Below are 19,779 nucleotides of genomic sequence, written 5' to 3'. Positions count from 1 at the left end.
CGCACTGAAGGAAGATCGTGAATACGCTGGAGAGGGTACAGAGGAGATTTACGTAGATGTTGCCGGGAGTGGAGCAACTTTGCTATGAGGACAGATTGGATAGGATGGGTTTGTTTTCCTTGGAACAGAGGAGGCTGATGGGCGACCGCATTGAGGTGTATAAAAATAGGAGACGCCTAGATATTGTTGATTAAAAGGGTCTATTTCACATAGTGCAGTGGTCAACAACCAGGCTGCATAATTTAAAAGTAATTAGTGTAAGGGTTAAAGGGGATTTGAAGTGAACATTCTGCATGCAGATGTTTGTGGGGGTCTCAAACTCACTGCCTGAAAGTGTGGTGCAGGCAGAAACCCTCACCACATTTAACCAGTTCTTAGATGTGCACATGAAATGCAATAAGGTGCAGGGGTACACACCTAAAACTGGGCATTTTTTGGCCGGTGCAGATACGATGGGCGTAAATGACTCCTTCCATGCTGTAAACCTCCATGGTTATATAATTATCGGTCAGGATTACTTTCATGATGCAAAACGTGGCAATCAGATAATTAATGCTGTTTCCAGTGAAGAAGTGTTCGTGCAAGCTGGGGCTCGAACTCAGGAAGCTGAGATGAAGCATCTTATGAGGCTGCTGTTCAGAGCACGGGGAGCGTTGTCTGGAACGGTGGCATTTTGCAGCCCAGTGAAGGGCGGTAAACCGCTGTTTGATGCTGCATTCTCCGCTTTCCGCCGGCAGCGGCTGATTGGAGAGTGTGGGAGCGGAAGTTAGGGCTTGTCCCGCCCTCACTCACTCTGGAGCTGAGGAAGAGCGATTCGTCGATGGGTTTGTTTGTGGCTTTAATTTTCTGTTGTGAAGCGTGGTGGCGTGGCAGGATCCTTTAATAATCTCTCACAGCTGACCTGAATGCAAGGAATGTGCAGCTTTGAGATCTAGTTTCTCCAGCGTCAGGGCTGTAAACGGGAGGGAGTGAGAGACACTGTGTAGAATTTGAATGTGAACAGAACTGCAGAGAGAAATCAGCAAATGGACCAGCATCGTGAGACACTGCACTCTGTTAACATTGAACCACTAATATGAATGATTTAATTTTATCTTATCATTAATTGAACACGTTTGCATAATGTTTCCGCCCGGTTTCGAACCGGGGACTTTTCGCGTGTTAGGCGAACGTGATAACCACTACACTACAGAAACGCTGTGGCAGTAACATTGTTGGGAACATAACCAGAGCTTTAACCTCAACAGCTGGACTACACTTCTGGAGCTTGTGTCACGAGAATAGAATAACGGTGCTATATTTAGCAAGGTTGTGAGTGTGGCAGGAATTGATCCCGTGTTTCTCTGCCTTTATACATAGGAATAGGAGTGGCCATTCCTCAGCAAGTGGTTAGAATCTGGAATACACTTCTCTAAAGGGCGGTGGAGTCAGACTCAATCTTATCTTTCAAAACGGAGTTGGATAAGTATCCGAATGAAAAAAATTGCACAGCTGTGGGTAAATGACAGGGGAGTGAGACTTGTTGAGAGTTGGCATGTGCTCGACGGGCTGCATCCATTCCCTTATTCTTTGATTCTATAAGTTAGTGGCACATTTAATAGTGCGCATGTCAGCAGAATATTGAAAGGGACATGGATTCAGTCGACACAACGAGAGGCATCTGATTCAGAAGATTCGGGTGCACGAAAATTCGGGTTTAATGACTTTAAAAGCATCATTTTTCTTTTATGAAGATTCGGTCAGAGAAATGTTTGAAAAATAATTTTTTGCTGAAAAGGGCTCAGCACTTCATCTTCTTTTTGGCTGTTAGGGTCACACTTCTTTTCGATGGTATTCTTCCAGAATGTATATTTTCTTTGCTGTTTCACAATAACCAGTCCCTTGCACTACAGTCTCTCTCACTGTTTCCAACGTCCCATGTACATGTTACCAGCAAGGAACATTTTGAAGCAGACTTCTAAACCACAGTGTCCAAAATGGTTTATGGATTCAGAGCTAAAGTGCAGAGCACAGATAAGTTATTCAATTAAGGACTCTCCTTCAGTTAACATTTCTTTAGTTGTGCAAATGAAGATCATCAGTCAATTAATGATGTTTTCCCATGAAGGCAGGAAAACATTTAATGATTATGCATTTTCTAAGTAAAAGCCCATGTGATTCAGGGCGCAGTGGCAAATTGGATCCAAATTTGGCTCACATGCAGGAAGCAAAGGGTAATGTTTGATGGGTGTTTTTGTGACTGGAAGGATGTTTCCAGTGGGGTTGCACAGTTTTCAGTGCCAGATCCATTGCTTTTTATGGTATTTATCAATGATCTAAACTTGAATATAAGTGTTATGATTACGAAGTTTTCAGGTGTTATTAAAATAGGCAGTGTGGTTGATAATGAAGAAGAAAGCTGGAGACTCCAGGAAGATATCAATCAACTGATAAGTGGGTAGAGCAGTGGCAAATTGAATTTAAACCAGAGATGTGAGAGATCGCGCATTTGTGGAGGTCTAACAAGGAAAGAGAATACACATCAACTGGTATGACATTGAGAAGTGCAGAGGAACAAAGGTAACTGGGATTGCTTGTCCACAGATCCCTGAAGGTAGCTGGCCAGTTGGAAAAGTTGGTTAAGAAGTCATATGGAATGGTTGCATTTATTGGCAGAAGCAAGGAACAGAACAGCAAGTGGTTTATGCTAGAACTGTATAAAATTCTGGTTAGGCCACAGCTGGAGTACTGCGTGCAGTTCTAGTCACCGCATTGAAGGAAGGACGTGAATACGCTGGAGAGGGTACAGAGGAGCTTTACGTAGTTGTTGCCGGCAGTGGAGCAACTTTGCTATGAGGACAGATTGGATAGGATGGGTTTGTTTTCCTTGGAACAGAGGAGGCTGATGGGCGACAGTATTGAGGTGTATAAAAATAGGAGGGGCCTAGATATTGTTGTTTAAAAGGGTCTATTTCACATAGCGGAGTGGTCAACAACCAGGCTGCATAATTTAAAAGTAATTAGTGTAAGGGTTAAAGGGGATTTGAAGTGAACATTCTGCATGCAGATGTTTGTGGGGGTCTCAAACTCACTGCCTGAAAGTGTGGTGCAGGCAGAAACCCTCACCACATTTAACAAGTTCTTAGATGTGCACATGAAATGCAATAAGGTGCAGGGGGACACACCTAAAACTGGGCATTTGTTGGCCGGTGCAGATACGATGGGCTTAAATGACTCCTTCCATGCTGTAAACCTCTATGATTATATAATTATCGGTTAGGATTACTTTCATGATGCAAAACGTGGCAATCAGATAATTAATGGTGTTTCCAGTGAAGAAGTGTTCGTGCAAGCTGGGGCTCGAACTCAGGAAGCTGAGATGAAGCATCTTATGAGGCTGCTGTTCGGTGTACGGGGGGCGTTGTCTCGAACGGTGGCATTTTGCAGCCCAGTGAAGGGCGGTAAACCGCTGTTTGATGCTGCATTCTCTGCTTTCCGCCGGCAGCGGCTGATTGGAGAGTGTGGGAGCGGAAGTTCGGGCTTGTCCCGCCCTCACTCATTCTGGAGCTGGGGAAGAGCGATTAGTCGATGGGTTTGTTTGTGGCTTTAATTTTCTGTTGTGAAGCTTGGTGGCGTGGCAGGATCCTTTAATAATCTCTCACAGCTGACCTGAATGCACGGAATGTGCAGCTTTGAGATATGGTTTCTCCAGCGTCAGGGCTGGAAACGGGAGGGAGTGAGAGACACTGTGAAGAATTTGAGTGTGAACAGAACTGCAGAGAGAAATCAGCAAATGGACCAGCATCGTGAGACACTGCACTCTGTTAATATTGAACCACGAATATGAATGATTTAATTTTAGCTAATCATTAATTGAACACGTTTGCATAATGTTTCCTCCCGGTTTTGAACCAGGGACCTTTCGCGTGTGAGGCGAACGTGATAACCACTACACTACGGAAATGCTGTGGCAGTAGCATTGTTGGGAACATAACCAGAGCTTTAACCTCAACAGCTGGACTACACTGATGGAGCTTGTGTCACGAGAATAGAATGACGGTGCTATATTTAGCAAGGTTGTGAGTGTGGCAGGAATTGATCCCGTGTTTCTCTGCCTTTATACAGAGGAACAGGAGTGGCCATTCCTCAGCAAGTGGTTAAAATCTGGAATACACTGCTCTAAAGGGCGGTGGAGTCAGACTCATTCTTATCTTTCAAAACGAGTTGGATAAGTATCCGAATGAAAAAAATTGCACAGCTGTGTGTAAATGACAGGGGAGTGAGACTTGTTGAGAGTTGGCATGGGCTCGACGGGCTGCAACCATTCCCTTATTCTTTGATTGTATAAGTTAGTGGCACATTTAATAGTGTGCATGTCAGCAGAATATCGAAAGGGACATGGATTCAGTCGGCACAACGAGATGCATCTGATTCAGAAGATTTGGGTGCACGAAAATTTGGGTTTCATGACTTTAAAAGCATCATTTTTGTTTTGTGAAGATTCGGTCAGAAAAATGTTTGGGAAAAGAATTTTTTGCTTAAAATGGCTCAGCACTTCATCTTCTTTTTGGCTGTTAGGGTCACACTTCTTTTCGATGGTATTCTTCCAGAATGTATATTTTCTTTGCTGTTTCACAATAACCAGTCCCTTGCACGACAGTCTATCTCACTGTTTCCAACGTCCCATGTACATGTTACCAGCAAGGAACATTTTGAAGCAGACTTCTAAAGAACACTGTCCAAAATGGTTTATGGATTCAGAGGTAAAGTGCAGAGCACAGATAAGTTATTCAATTAAGGACTCTCCTTCAGTTAACATTTCTTTAGTTGTGCAAATGAAGATCATCAGTCAATTAATGATGTTTTCCCATGAAGGCAGGATAACATTTAATGATTATGCATTTTCTAAGTAAATGCCCATGTGATTCAGGGCGAAGTGGCAAATTGGATCCAAATTTGGCTCAGAGGCAGGAAGCAAAGGGTAATGTTTGATGGGTGTTTTTGTGACTGGAAGGATGTTTCCAGTGTGGTTCCACAGTTTTCAGTGCCAGATCCATTGCTTTTTATGGTATTTATCAATTATCTAAACTTGAATATAGGTGTTATGATTACGAAGTTTTCAGGTGTTATTAAAATAGGCAGTGTGGTTGATAATGAAGAAGAAAGCTGGAGACTCCAGGAAGATATCAATCAACTGATAAGGGGGTAGTGCAGTGGCAAATTGAATTTAAACCAGAGATGTGAGAGATCGCGCATTTGTGGAGGGCTAACAAGGAAAGGGAATACACATCAACTGGTATGACATTGAGAAGTGTAGAGGAACAAAGGTAACTGGGATTGCTTGTCCACAGATCCCTGAAGATAGCTGGCCAGTTGGAAAAGTTGGTTAAGACGTCATATGGAATGGTTGCATTTATTGGCAGAAGCAAGGAAGAGTACAACAAGTGGGTTATGCTAGAACTGTATAAAATTCTGGTCAGGCAACAGCTGGAGTACTGCCTGCAGTTCTGTTTACCGCATTGATGGAAGAACGTGAATACGCTGGAGAGGGTACAGAGGAGATTTACGTAGATGTTGCCGGGAGTGGAGCAACTTTGCTATGAGGACAGATTGAATAGGATGGGTTTGTTTTCCTTGGAACAGAGGAGGCTGATGGGCGACAGCATTGAGGTGTATAAAAATAGGAGGGGCCTAGATATTGTTGATTAAAAGGGTCTATTTCACATAGTGGAGTGGTCAACAACCAGGCTGCATAATTTAAAAGTAATTAGTGTAAGGGTTAAAGGGGATTTGAAGTGAACATTTTGCATGCAGATGTTTGTGGGGGTCTCAAACTCACTGCCTGAAAGTGTGGTGCAGGCAGAAACCCTCACCACATTTAACCAGTTCTTAGATGTGCACATGAAATGCAATAAGGTGCAGGGGTACACACCTAAAACTGGGCATTTGTTGGCCGGTGCAGATACGATGGGCTTAAATGACTCCTTCCATGCTGTAAACCTCTATGATTATATAATTATCGGTTAGGATTACTTTCATGATGCAAAACGTGGCAATCAGATAATTAATGGTGTTTCCAGTGAAGAAGTGTTCGTGCAAGCTGGGGCTCGAACTCAGGAAGCTGAGATCAAGCATCTTGTGAGGCTGTTGTTCGGAGCAGGTGGAGCGTTGTCTCGAACGGTGGCATTTTGAAGCCCAGTGAAGGGCGGTAAACCGCTGTTTGATGCTGCATTCTCCGCTTTCCGCCGGCAGCGGCTGATTGGAGAGTGTGGGAGCGGAAGTTAGGCTTGTCCCGCCCTCACTCACTCTGGAGCTGGGGAAGAGCGATTAGTCGATGGGTTTGTTTGTGGCTTTAATTTTCTGTTGTGAAGCGTGGTGGCGTGGCAGGATCCTTTAATAATCTCTCACAGCTGACCTGAATGCACGGAATGTGCAGCTTTGAGATATGGTTTCTCCAGCGTCAGGGCTGGAAACGGGAGGGAGTGAGAGACACTGTGTAGAATTTGAGTGTGAACAGAACTGCAGAGAGAAATCAGCAAATGGAACAGCATCGTGAGACACTGCACTCTGTTAACATTGAACCACTAATATGAATGATTTAATTTTATCTTATCATGAATTGAACACGTTTGCATAATGTTTCCACCCGGTTTCGAACCGGGGACCTTTCGCGTGTTAGGCGAACGTGATAACCACTACACTACGGAAACGCTGTGGCAGTAACATTGTTGGGAACATAACCAGAGCTTTAACCTCAACAGCTGGACGACACTTCTGGAGCTTGTGTCACGAGAACAGAATGACGGTGCTATATTTAGCAAGGTTGTGAGTGTGGCAGGAATTGATCCCGGGTTTATCTGCCTTTATACATAGGAACAGGAGTGGCCATTACTCAGCAAGTGGTTAGAATCTGGAATACACTTCTCTAAAGGGCGGTGGAGTCAGACTCAATCTTATCTTTCAAAACGGAGTTGGATAAGTATCCGAATGAAAAAAATTGCACAGCTGTGGGTAAATGACAGGGGAGTGAGACTTGTTGAGAGTTGGCATGGGCTCGACGGGCTGCATCCATTCCCTTATTCTTTGATTCTATAAGTTAGTGGCACATTTAATAGTGTGCATGTCAGCAGAATATTGAAAGGGACATGGATTCAGTCGGCACAACGAGAGGCATCTGATTCAGAAGATTCCGGTGCATGAAAATTCGGGTTTAATGAATTTAAAAGCATCATTTTTCTTTTGTGAAGATTCGGTCAGAGAAATGTTTGAAAAAGAATTTTTTGCTGAAAAGGGCTCAGCACTTCATCTTCTTTTTGGCTGTTAGGGCCACACTTCTTTTCGATGGTATTCTTCCAGAATGTATATTTTCTTTGCTGTTTCACAATAACCAGTCCCTTGCACTGCAGTCTATCTCACTGTTTCCAACGTCTCATATACATGTTACCAGCAATGAACATTTTGAAGCAGACTTCTAAAGCACAGTGTCCAAAATGGTTTATGGATTCAGAGGTAAAGTGCAGAGCACAGCTAAGTTATTCAATTAAGGACTCTCCTTCAGTTAACATTTCTTTAGTTGTGCAAATGAAGATCATCAGTCAATTAATGATGTTTTCCCATGAAGGCAGGATAACATTTAATGATTATGCATTTTCTAAGTAAAAGCCCATGTGATTGAGGGCGAAGTGGCAAATTGGATCCAAATTTGGCTCAGAGGCAGGAAGCAAAGGGTAATGTTTGATGGGTGTTTTTGTGACTGGAAGGATGTTTCCAGTGGGGTTCCACAGTTTTCAGTGCCAGATCCATTGCTTTTTATGCTATTTAACAATGAACTAAACTTGAATATAGGTGTTATGATTACGAAGTTTTCACGTGTTATTAAAATAGGCAGTGTGATTGAAAATGAAGAAGAAAGCTGGAGACTCCAGGAAGAAATCAATCAACTGATAAGGAAGTAGAGCAGTGGCAAATGGAATTTAATCCAGAGATGTGAGAAATCGCGCATTTGTGGAGGGCTAACAAGGAAAGGGAATACACATCAACTGGTATGACATTGAGAAGTGTAGAGGAACAAAGGTAACTGGGATTGCTTGTCCACAGATCCCTGAAGGTAGCTGGTCAGGTGGAAAAGTTGGTTAAGAAGTCATATGGAATGGTTGCATTTATTGGCGGAAGCAAGGAACAGAACAGCAAGTGGGTTTTGCTAGAACTGTATAAAATTCTGGTTAGGCCACAGCTGGAGTACTGCGTGCAGTTCTAGTCACCGTATTGAAGGAAGGACGTGAATACGCTGGAGAGGGTACAGAGGAGATTTACGTAGATGTTGCCGGGAGTAGAGCAACTTTGCTATGAGGACAGATTGGATAGGATCGGTTTGTTTTCCTTGGAACAGAGGAGGCTGATGGGCGACAGCATTAAGGTGTATATAAAAAGGAGGGGCCTAGATATTGTTGATTAACAGGGTCTATTTCACATAGTGGAGTGGTCAACAACCAGGCTGCATAATTTAAAAGTAATTAGGATAAGGGTTAAAGGGGATTTGAAGTGAACATTCTGCATGCAGATGTTTGTAGGGGTCTCAAACTCACTGCCTGAAAGTGTGGTGCAGGCAGAAACCCTCACCACATTTAACAAGTTCTGAGATGTGCACATGAAATGCAATAAGGTGCAGGGGGACACATCTAAAACTGGACATTTGTTGGCCGGTGCAGATACGATGGGCTTAAATGACTCCTTCCATGCTGTAAAGCTCTATGATTATATAATTATCGGTTAGGATTACTTTCATGATGCAAAACGTGGCAATCAGATAATTAATGCTGTTTCCAGTGAAGAAGTGTTCGTGCAAGCTGGGGCTCGAACTCAGGAAGCTGAGATGAAGCATCTTATGAGGCTGCTGTTCGGTGTACGGGGAGCGTTGTCTCCAACGGTGGCATTTTGCAGCCCAGTGAAGGGCGGTAAACCGCTGTTTGATGCTGCATTCTCCGCTTTCCGCCGGCAGCGGCTGATTGGAGAGTGTGAGAGCGGAAGTTAGGGCTTGTCCCGCCCTCACTCACTCTGGAGCTGGGGAAGAGCGATTAGTCGATAGGTTTGTTTGTGGCTTTAATTTTCTGTTGTGAAGCGTGGTGGCGTGGCAGGATCCTTTAATAATCTCTCACAGCTGACCTGAATGTGCAGCTTTGAGATATGGTTTCTCCAGCGTCAGGGCTGGAAACGGGAGGGAGTGAGAGACACTGTGTAGAATTTGAGTGTGAACAGAACTGCAGAGAGAAATCAGCAAATGGACCAGCATCGTGAGACACTGCACTCTGTTAATATTGAAGCACTAATATGAATGATTTAATTTTATCTAATCATTAATTGAACACGTTGAGCATAATGTTTCCGCCCGGTTTCCAACCGGGGACCTTTCGCGTGTGAGGCGAACGTATTAACCACTACACTACGGAAACGCTGTGCCAGTAACGTTGTTGGGAACATAACCAGAGCTTTAACCTCAACAGCTGGACTACACTTCTGGAGCTTGTGTCACGAGAATAGAATGACGGTGCTGTATTTCGCAAGGTTGTGAGTGAGGCAGGAATTGATCCCGTGTTTCTCTGCCTTTATACATAGGAACAGGAGTGGCCATTCCTCAGCAAGTGGTTAGAATCTGGAATACACTGCTCTAAAGGGCGGTGGAGTCAGACGCAATCTTATCTTTCAAAACGGAGTTGGATAAGTATCCGAATGAAAAAAATTGCACAGCTGTGGGTAAATGACATTGGAGTGCGACTTGTTGAGAGTTGGCATGGGCTCGACGGGCTGCAACCATTCCCTTATTCTTTGATTCTATAAGTTAGTGGCACATTTAATAGTGTGCATGTGAGCAGAATATTGAAAGGGACATGGATTCAGTCGGCACAACGAGAGGCATCTGATTCAGAAGATTCGGGTGCAAGAAAATTCGGGTTTAATGACTTTAAAAGCATCATTTTTGTTTTGTGAAGATTCGGTCAGAGAAATGTTTGGGAAAAGAATTTTTTGCTGAAAAGGGCTCAGCACTTCATCTTCTTTTTTGCTGTTAGGGCCACACTTTTCGATGGTATTCTTCCAGATGGATATTTTCTTTGCTGTTTCACAATAACCAGTCCCTTGCACTACAGTCTATCTCACTGTTTCCAACGTCTCATGTACATGTTACCAGCAATGAACATTTTGAACCAGACTTCTAAAGCACAGTGTCCAAAATGGTTTATGGATTCAGAGGTAAAGTGCAGAGCACAGATAAGTTATTCAATTGAGGACTCTCCTTCAGTTAACATTTCTTTAGTTGTGCAAATGAAGATCATCAGTCAATTAATGAGGTTTTCCCATGAAGGCAGGATAACATTTAATGATTATGCATTTTCTAAGTAAAAGCCCATGTGATTCAGGGCGAAGTGGCATATTAGATCCAAATTTGGGTGTTTTTGTGACTGGAAGGATGTTTCCAGTGGGGTTCCGCAGTTTTCAGTGCCAGATCCATTGCTTTTTATGGTATTTATCAATGATCTAAACTTGAATATAGGTGTTATGATTACGAAGTTTTCAGGTGTTATTAAAATAGGCAGTGTGGTTGATAATGAAGAAGAAAGCTGGAGACTCCAGGAAGATATCAATCAACTGATAAGGAGGTAGAGCAGTGGCAAATGGAATTTAATCCAGAGATGTGAGAGATCGCGCATTTGTGGAGGGCTAACAAGGAAAGGGAATACACATCAACTGGTATGACATTGAGAAGTGTAGAGGAACAAAGGTAACTGGGATTGCTTGTCCACACATCCCTGAAGGTAGCTGGCCAGTTAGAAAAGTTGGTTAAGAAGTCATATGGAATGGTTGCATTTATTGGCAGAAGCAAGGAACAGAACAGCAAGTGGGTTATGCAAGAACTGTATAAAATTCTGGTTAGGCCACAGCTGGAGTACTGCGTGCAGTTCTAGTCACCGCATTGAAGAAAGGACGTGAATACGCTGGAGAGGGTACAGAGGAGATTTACGTAGATGTTGCCGGGAGTGGAGCAACTTTGCTATGAGGACAGATTGGATAGGATGGGTTTGTTTTCCTTGGAACAGAGGAGGCTGATGGGCGACAGCATTGAGGTGTATAAAAATAGGAGGGGCCTAGATATTGTTGATTAAAAGTGTCTATTTCACATAGTGGAGTGGTCAACAACCAGGCTGCATAATTTAAAAGTAATTAGTGTTAGGGTTAAAGGGGATTTGAAGTGAACATTCTGCATGCAGATGTTTGTGGGGGTCTCAAACTCACTGCCTGAAAGTGTGGTGCAGGCAGAAACCCTCACCACATTTAACCAGTTCTTAGATGTGCACATGAAATGCAATAAGGTACAGAGGTACACACCTAAAACTGAGCATTTGTTGGCCGGTGCAGATACGATGGGCTTAAATGACTGCTTCCATGCTGTAAACCTCGATGATTATATAATTATCGGTTAGGATTACTTTCATGACGCAAAACGTGGCAATCAGATAATTAATGGTGTTTCCAGTGAAGAAGTGTTCGTGCAAGCTGGGGCTCGAACTCAGGAAGCTGAAATGAAGCATCTTTTGAGGCTGCTGTTTGGTGTACGGGGAGCGTTGTCTCGAACGGTGGCATTTTGCAGCCCAGTGAAGGGCGGTAAACCGCTGTTTGATGCTGCATTCTCCGCTTTCCGCCGGCAGCGGCTGATTGGAGAGTGTGGGAGCGGAAGTTAGGGCTTGTCCCGCCCTCACTCACTCTGGAGCTGGGGAAGAGCGATGAGTCGATGAGTTTGTTTGTGGCTTTAATTTTCTGTTGTGAAGCGTGGTGGCGTGGCAGGATCCTTTAATAATCTCTCAGAGCTGACCTGAATGCACGGAATGTGCAGCTTTGAGATATGGTTTCTCCAGCGTCAGGGCTGGAAACGGGAGGGAGTGAGAGACACTGTGTCGAATTTGAGTGTGGACAGAACTGCAGAGAGAAATCAGCAAATGGAACAACATCGTGAGACACTGCACTCTGTTTAATATTGAACCACCAATATGAATGATTTAATTTTATCTTATCATTAATTGAACACGTTTGCATAATGTTTCCGCCCAGTTTCGAAACGGGGACCTTTCGCGTGTGAGGCGAACGTGATAACCACTACACTACGGAAACGCTGTGCCAGTAACGTTGTTGGGAACATAACCAGAGCTTTAACCTCAACAGCTGGACTACACTTCTGGAGCTTGTGTCACGAGAATAGAATGACGGTGCTATATTTCGCAAGGTTGTGAGTGAGGCAGGAATTGATCCCGTGTTTCTCTGCCTTTATACATAGGAACAGGAGTGGCCATTCCTCAGCAAGTGTTTAGAATCTGGAATACACTGCTCTAAAGGGCGGTGGAGTCAGACTCAATCTTATCTTTCAAAACGGAGTTGGATAAGTATCCGAATGAAAAAAATTGCACAGCTGTGGGAAAATGACAGGGGAGTGAGACTTGTTGAGAGTTGGCATGGGCTCGACGGGCTGCAACCATTACCTTATTCTTTGATTCTATAAGTTAGTGGCACATTTAATAGTGTGCATGTCAGCAGAATATTGAAAGGCACATGGATTCAGTCGGCACAACGAGAGGCATCTGATTCAGAAGATTCGGGTGCACGACAATTCGGGTTTAATGACTTTAAAAGCATCATTTTTGTTTTGTGAAGATTCGGTCAGAGAAATGTTTGGGAAAATAATTTTTTGCTGAAAAGGGCTCAGCACTTCATCTTCTTTTTGGCTGTTAGGGCCACACTTCTTTTCGATGGTATTCTTCCAGAATGTATATTTTCTTTGCTGTTTCACAATAACTATTCCCTTGCACTACAGTCTATCTCACTGTTTCCAACGTCTCATGTACATGTTACCAGCAATGAACATTTTGAAGCAGACTTCTAAAGCACAGTGTCCAAAATGGTTCATGGCTTCAGAGGTAAAGTGCAGAGCACAGATAAGTTATTCAATTAAGGACTCTCCTTCAGTTAACATTTCTTTAGTTGTGCAAATGAAGATCATCAGTCAATTAATGATGTTTTCCCATGAAGGCAGGAAAACATTTAATGATTATGCATTTTCTAAGTAAAAGCCCATGTGATTCAGGGGGAAGTGGCATATTAGATCCAAATTTGGCTCAGAGGCAGGAAGCAAAGGGTAATGTTTGATGGGTGTTTTTGTGACTGGAAGGATGTTTCCAGTGGGGTTCCACAGTTTTCAGTGCCAGATCCATTGCTTTTTATGGTATTTATCAATGATCTAAACTTGAATATAAGTGTTATGATTACGAAGTTTTCAGGTGTTATTAAAATAGGCAGTGTGGTTGATAATGAAGAAGAAAGCTGGAGACTCCAGGAAGATATCAATCAACTGATAAGGGGGTAGAGCAGTGGCAAATTGAATTTAAACCAGAGATGTGAGAGATCGCGCATTTGTGGAGGGCTAACAAGGAAAGGGAATACACATCAACTGGTATGACATTGAGAAGTGTAGAGGAACAAAGGTAACTGGGATTGCTTGTCCACAGATCCCTGAAGGTAGCTGGCCAGTTGGAAAAGTTGGTTAAGAAGTCATATGGAATGGTTGCATTTATTGGCAGAAGCAAGGAACAGAACAGCAAGTGGGTTATGCTAGAACTGTATAAAATTCTGGTTAGGCCACAGCTGGAGTACTGCGTGCAGTTCTAGTCACCGCATTGAAGGAAGGACGTGAATACGCTGGAGAGGGTACAGAGGAGATTTACGTAGATGTTGCCGGGAGTGGAGCAACTTTGCTATGAGGACAGATTGGATAGGGTGGGTTTGTTTTCCTTGGAACAGAGGAGGCTGATGGGCGACAGCATTGAGGTGTATAAAAATAGGAGGGGCCTAGATATTGTTGATTAAAAGAGTCTATTTCACATAGTGGAGTGGTCAACAAACAGGATGCATAATTTAAAAGTAATTAGTGTAAGGGTTAAAGGGGATTTGAAGTGAACATTCTGCATGCAGATGTTTGTGGGGGTCTCAAACTCACTGCCTGTCAGTGTGGTGCAGGCAGAAACCCTCACCACATTTAACAAGTTCTTAGATGTGCACATGAAATGCAATAAGGTGCAGGGGGACACACCTAAAACTGGGCATTTGTTGTCCGGTGCAGATACGATGGGCTTAAATGACTCCTTCCATGCTGTAAACCTCTATGATTATATAAATATCGGTTAGGATTACTTTCATGATGCAAAACGTGGCAATCAGATAATTAATGGTGTTTCCATTGAAGAAGTGTTCGTGCAAGCTGGGGCTCGAACTCAGGAAGCTGAGATGAAGCATTTTATAAGGCTGCTGTTCGGTGTACGGGGAGCGTTGTCTCGAACGGTGGCATTTTGCAGATCAGTGAAGGGCGGTAAACCGCTGTTTGATGCTGCATTCTCCGCTTTCCGCCGGCAGCGGCTGATTGGAGAGTGTGGGAGCAGAAGTTAGGGCTTGTCCCGCCCTCACTCACTCTGGAGCTGGGGAAGAGCGATTCGTCGATGAGTTTGTTTGTGGCTTTAATTTTCTGTTGTGAAGCGTGGTGGCGTGGCAGGATCCTTTAATAATCTCTCACAGCTGACCTGAATGCACGGAATGTGCAGCTTTGAGATATGGTTTCTCCAGCGTCAGGGCTGGAAACGGGAGGGAGTGAGAGACACTGTGTAGAATTTGAGTGTGAACAGAACTGCAGAGAGAAATCATCAAATGGAACTGCATCGTGAGACATTGCACTCTGTTAATATTGAACCACTAATATGAATGATTTAATTTTATCTTATCATTAATTGAACACGTTTGCATAATGTTTCCACCCGGTTTGGAACCGGGTACCTTTCGCGTGTGAGGCGAATGTGATAACCACTACACTACGGAAACGCTGCGGCAGCACGATTGTTGGGAACATAACCAGAGCTTCAACCTCAACAACTGGACTACACTTCTGCAGCTTGTGTCACGAGAATAGAATGACGGTGCTTTATTTAGCAAGGTTGTGAGTGTGGCAGGAATTGATCCTGTGTTTCTCTGTTTTTATACATCGGAACAGGAGTGGCCATTCCTCAGCAAGTGGTTAGAATCTGGAATACACTGCTCTAAAGGGCGGTGGAGTCAAACTCAATCTTATCTTTCAAAACGGAGTTGGATAAGTATCCGAATGAAAAAAATTGCACAGCTGTGGGTAAATGACAGGGGAGTGAGACTTGTTGAGAGTTGGCATGTGCTCGACGGGCTGCAAACATTCCCTTATTCTTTGATTCTATAAGTTAGTGGCATATTTAATAGTGTGCTTGTCAGCAGAATATTGAAAGGGACATGGATTCAGTCGGCACAACGAGAGGCATCTGATTCAGAAAATTCGGGTGCACGAAAATTCGGGTTTAATGACTTTAAAAGCATCATTTTTGTTTGGTGAAGATTCGGTCAGAGAAATGTTTGGGCAAAGATTTTTTTGCTGAAAAGGGCTCAGCACTTCATCTTCTTTTTGGCTGTTAGGGCCACACTTCTTTTCGATGGTATTCTTCCAGAATGTATATTTTCTTTGCTGTTTCACAATAACCAGTCCCTTGCACTACAGTCTATCTCACTGTTTCCAACGTCCCATCTACATGTTACCAGCAAGGAACATTTTGAAGCAGACTTCTAAAGCACAGTGTCCAAAATGGTTTATGGATTCAGAGGTAAAGTGCAGAGCACAGATAAGTTATTCAATTAAGGACTCTCCTTCAGTTAACATTTCTTTAGTTGTGCAAATGAAGATCATCAGTCAATTAATGATGTTTTCCCATGAAGGCAGGATAACATTTAATGATTATGCATTTTCTAAGTAAAAGCCCATGTGATTCAGGGCGCAGTGGCAAATTGGATCAAATTTGGCTCAGAGGCAGGAAGCAAACGGTAATGTTTGATGGGTGTTTTTGTGACTGGAAGGATGTTTCTAGTGGGGTTCCACAGTTTTCAGTGCCAGATCCATTGCTTTTTATGGTATTTATCAAAGATCTAAACTTGAATATCGGTGTTATGATTACGAAGTTTTCAGGTGTTATTAAAATAGGCAGCGTGGTTGATAATGAAGAAGAAAGCTGGAGACTCCAGGAAGATATCAATCAACTGATAAGGGGGTAGAGCAGTGGCAAATGGAATTTAATCCAGAGAAGTGAGAGATCGCGCATTTGTGGAGGGCTAACAAGGAAAGAGAATACACATCAACTGGTATGACATTGAGAAGTATAGAGGAACAAAGGCAACTGGGATTGCTTGTCCACAGATCCCTGAAGGTAGCTGACCAGTTGGAAAAGTTGATTAAGATGTCATATGGAATGGTTGCATTTATTGGCAGAAGCAAGGAACAGAACAGCAAGTGGGTTGTGCTAGAACTGTATAAAATTCTGGTTAGGCCACAGCTGGAGTACTGCGTGCAGTTCTGGTCACCGCATTGAAGGAAGAACGTGAATACGCTGGAGAGGGTACAGAGGAGATTTACGTAGATGTTGCCGGGAGAGGAGCAACTTTGCTATGAGGACAGATTGGATAGGATGGGTTTATTTTCCTTGGAACAGAGGAGGCTGATGGGCGACCGCATTGAGGTGTATAAAAATAGAAGAGGCCTAGATATTGTTGATTAAAAGGGTCTATTTCACATAGTGGAGTGGTCAACAACCAGGCTGCATAATTTAAAAGTAATTAGTGTAAGGTTTAAAGGGGATTTGAAGTGAACATTCTGCATGCAGATGTTTGTGGAGGTCTCAAACTCACTGCCTGAGAGTGTGGTGCAGGCAGAAACCCTCACCACATTTAACCAGTTCTTAGATGTGCACATGAAATGCATTAAGGTGCAGGGGTACACACCTAAAACTGGGCATTTGTTGGCCGGTGCAGATACGATGGGCGTAAATGACTCATTCCATGCTGTAAACCTCTATGATTATATAATTATCGGTTAGGATTACTTTCATGATGCAAAACGTGGCAATCAGATAATTAATGCTGTTTCCAGTGAAGAAGTGTTCGTGCAAGCTGGGGCTCGAACTCAGGAAGCTGAGATGAAGCATCTTATGAGGCTGCTGTTCGGAGCACGGGGAGCGTTGTCTGGAACGGTGGCATTTTACAGCCCAGTGAAGGGCGGTAAACCGCTGTTTGATGCTGCATTCTCCGCTTTCCGCCGGCAGCGGCTGATTGGAGAGTGTGGGAGCGGAAGTTAGGGCTTGTCCCGCCCTCACTCACTCTGGAGCTGAGGAAGAGCGATTAGTCGATGGGTTTGTTTGTGGCTTTAATTTTCTGTTGTGAAGCGTGGTGGCGTGGCAGGATCCTTTAATAATCTCTCACAGCTGACCTGAATGCACGGAATGTGCAGCTTTGAGATATGGTTTCTCCAGCGTCAGGGCTGGAAACGCGAGGGAGTGAGAGACACTGTGTAGAATTTGAGTGTGAACAGAACTGCAGAGAGAAATCAGCAAATGGAACAGCATCGTGAGACACTGCACTCTGTTAATATTGAACCACGAATATGAATGATTTAATTTTATCTAATCATTAATTGAACACGTTTGCATAATGTTTCCGCCCGGTTTCGAACCGGGGACCTTTCGCGTGTTAGGCGAACGTGATAACCACTACACTACGGAAACGCTGTTGCATTAACATTGTTGGGAACATAACCAGAGCTTTAACCTCAACAGCTGGACTACACTTCTGGAGCTTGTGTCACGAGAATCGAATAACGGTGCTACATTTAGCAAGGTTGTGAGTGTGGCAGGAATTGATCCCGTGTTTCTCTGCCTTTATACATAGGAACAGGAGTGGCCATTCCTCAGCAAGTGGTTAGAATCTGGAATACACTTCTCTAAAGGGCGGTGGAATCAGACTCAATCTTATCTTTCAAAACGGAGTTGGATAAGTATCCGAATGAAAAAAATTTCACAGCTGTGTGTAAATGACAGGGGCGTGAGATTTGTTGAGAGTTGGCATGGGCTCGACGGGCTGCATGCATTCCCTTATTCTTTGATTCTATAAGTTAGTGGCACATTTAATAGTGTGCATGTCAGCAGAATATTGAAAGGGACATGGATTCAGTCGGCACAACGAGAGGCATCTGATTCAGAAGATTCGGGTGCACGAAAATTCGGGTTTAATGACTTTAAAAGCATCATTTTTCTTTTGTGAAGATTCGGTCAGAGAAATGTTTGAAAAAGAATTTTTTGCTTAAAGGGGCTCAGCACTTCATTTTCTTTTTGGCTGTTAGGGCCACACTTCTTTTCGATGGTATTCTTCCAGAATGTATATTTTCTTTGCTGTTTCACAATAACCAGTCCCTTGCACTGCAGTCTATCTCACTGTTTCCAACGTCTCATGTACATGTTACCAGCAATGAACATTTTGAAGCAGACTTCTAAAGCACAGTGTCCAAAATGGTTTATGGATTCAGAGGTAAAGTGCAGAGCACAGATAAGTTATTCAATTAAGGATTCTCCTTCAGTTAACATTTCTTTAGTTGTGCAAATGAAGATCATCAGTAAATTAATGATGTTTTCCCATGAAGGCAGTATAACATTTAATGATTATGCATTTTCTAAGTAAAAGCCCATGTGATTCAGGGCGAAGTGGCAAATTGGATCCAAATTTGGCTCAGAGGCAGGAAGCAAAGGGTAATGTTTGATGGGTGTTTTTGTGACTGGAAGGATGTTTCCAGTGTGGTTCCACAGTTTTCAGTGCCAGATCCATTGCTTTTTATGGTATTTATCAATGATCTAAACTTGAATATAAGTGTTATGATTACGAAGTTTTCAGGTGTTATTAAAATAGGCAGTGTGGTTGATAATGAAGAAGAAAGCTGGAGACTCCAGGAAGATATCAATCAACTGATAAGGGGGTAGAGCAGTGGCAAATTGAATTTAAACCAGAGATGTGAGAGATCGCGCATTTGTGGAGGGCTAACAAGGAAAGGGAATACACATCAACTGGTATGACATTGAGAAGTGTAGAGGAACAAAGGTAACTGGGATTGCTTGTCCACAGATCCCTGAAGGTAGCTGACCAGTTGGAAAAGTTGATTAAGAAGTCATATGGAATGGTTGCATTTATTGGCAGAAGCAAGGAACAGAACAGCAAGTGGGTTGTGCTAGAACTGTATAAAATTCTGGTTAGGCCACAGCTGGAGTACTGCGTGCAGTTCTGGTCACCGCATTGAAGGAAGAACGTGAATACGCTGGAGAGGGTACAGAGGAGATTTACGTAGATGTTGCCGGGAGTGGAGCAACTTTGCTATGAGGACAGATTGGATAGGATGGGTTTATTTTCCTTGGAACAGAGGAGGCTGATGGGCGACCGCATTGAGGTGTATAAAAATAGGAGAGGCCTAGATATTGTTGATTAAAATGGTCTATTTCACATAGTGGAGTGGTCAACAACCAGGCTGCATAATTTAAAAGTAATTAGTGTAAGGTTTAAAGGGGATTTGAAGTGAACATTCTGCATGCAGATGTTTGTGGAGGTCTCAAACTCACTGCCTGAAAGTGTGGTGCAGGCAGAAACCCTCACCACATTTAACCAGTTCTTAGATGTGCACATGAAATGCATTAAGGTGCAGGGGTACACACCTAAAACTGGGCATTTGTTGGCCGGTGCAGATACGATGGGCGTAAATGACTCATTCCATGCTGTAAACCTCTATGATTATATAATTATCGGTTAGGATTACTTTCATGATGCAAAACGTGGCAATCAGATAATTAATGCTGTTTCCAGTGAAGAAGTGTTCGTGCAAGCTGGGGCTCG

General features: G+C 43.3%; 7 non-coding genes across 7 annotated transcripts; all 7 read right to left on the bottom strand.

Moving 5' to 3' along the window:
• Positions 1–1,123: 1,123 nt before the first annotated feature.
• trnav-aac (transfer RNA valine (anticodon AAC)) lies at positions 1,124–1,196 on the bottom strand. The gene has a single exon. It is a non-coding gene; the product is annotated as a tRNA-Val (tRNA).
• Positions 1,197–3,870: 2,674 nt separating this feature from the next.
• On the bottom strand, positions 3,871–3,943 carry trnav-cac (transfer RNA valine (anticodon CAC)). The gene has a single exon. It is a non-coding gene; the product is annotated as a tRNA-Val (tRNA).
• A 2,673-nt stretch (positions 3,944–6,616) lies between these two features.
• trnav-aac (transfer RNA valine (anticodon AAC)) lies at positions 6,617–6,689 on the bottom strand. Its single transcript has one exon. It is a non-coding gene; the product is annotated as a tRNA-Val (tRNA).
• Positions 6,690–9,355: 2,666 nt separating this feature from the next.
• Positions 9,356–9,428, bottom strand: trnav-cac (transfer RNA valine (anticodon CAC)). Its single transcript has one exon. It is a non-coding gene; the product is annotated as a tRNA-Val (tRNA).
• A 2,637-nt stretch (positions 9,429–12,065) lies between these two features.
• Positions 12,066–12,138, bottom strand: trnav-cac (transfer RNA valine (anticodon CAC)). The gene has a single exon. It is a non-coding gene; the product is annotated as a tRNA-Val (tRNA).
• Positions 12,139–14,813: 2,675 nt separating this feature from the next.
• On the bottom strand, positions 14,814–14,886 carry trnav-cac (transfer RNA valine (anticodon CAC)). The gene has a single exon. It is a non-coding gene; the product is annotated as a tRNA-Val (tRNA).
• A 2,674-nt stretch (positions 14,887–17,560) lies between these two features.
• On the bottom strand, positions 17,561–17,633 carry trnav-aac (transfer RNA valine (anticodon AAC)). The gene has a single exon. It is a non-coding gene; the product is annotated as a tRNA-Val (tRNA).
• Between the last annotated feature and the right edge of the window lie 2,146 nt (positions 17,634–19,779).

Source organism: Pristiophorus japonicus, chromosome 3 (assembly GCF_044704955.1).
Source record: "Pristiophorus japonicus isolate sPriJap1 chromosome 3, sPriJap1.hap1, whole genome shotgun sequence".
Classification (NCBI taxonomy): domain Eukaryota; kingdom Metazoa; phylum Chordata; class Chondrichthyes; family Pristiophoridae; genus Pristiophorus; species Pristiophorus japonicus.
The sequence above is the reverse complement of the archived record's forward strand: the minus strand, read 5'-3'. Positions and strand labels throughout refer to the sequence as shown.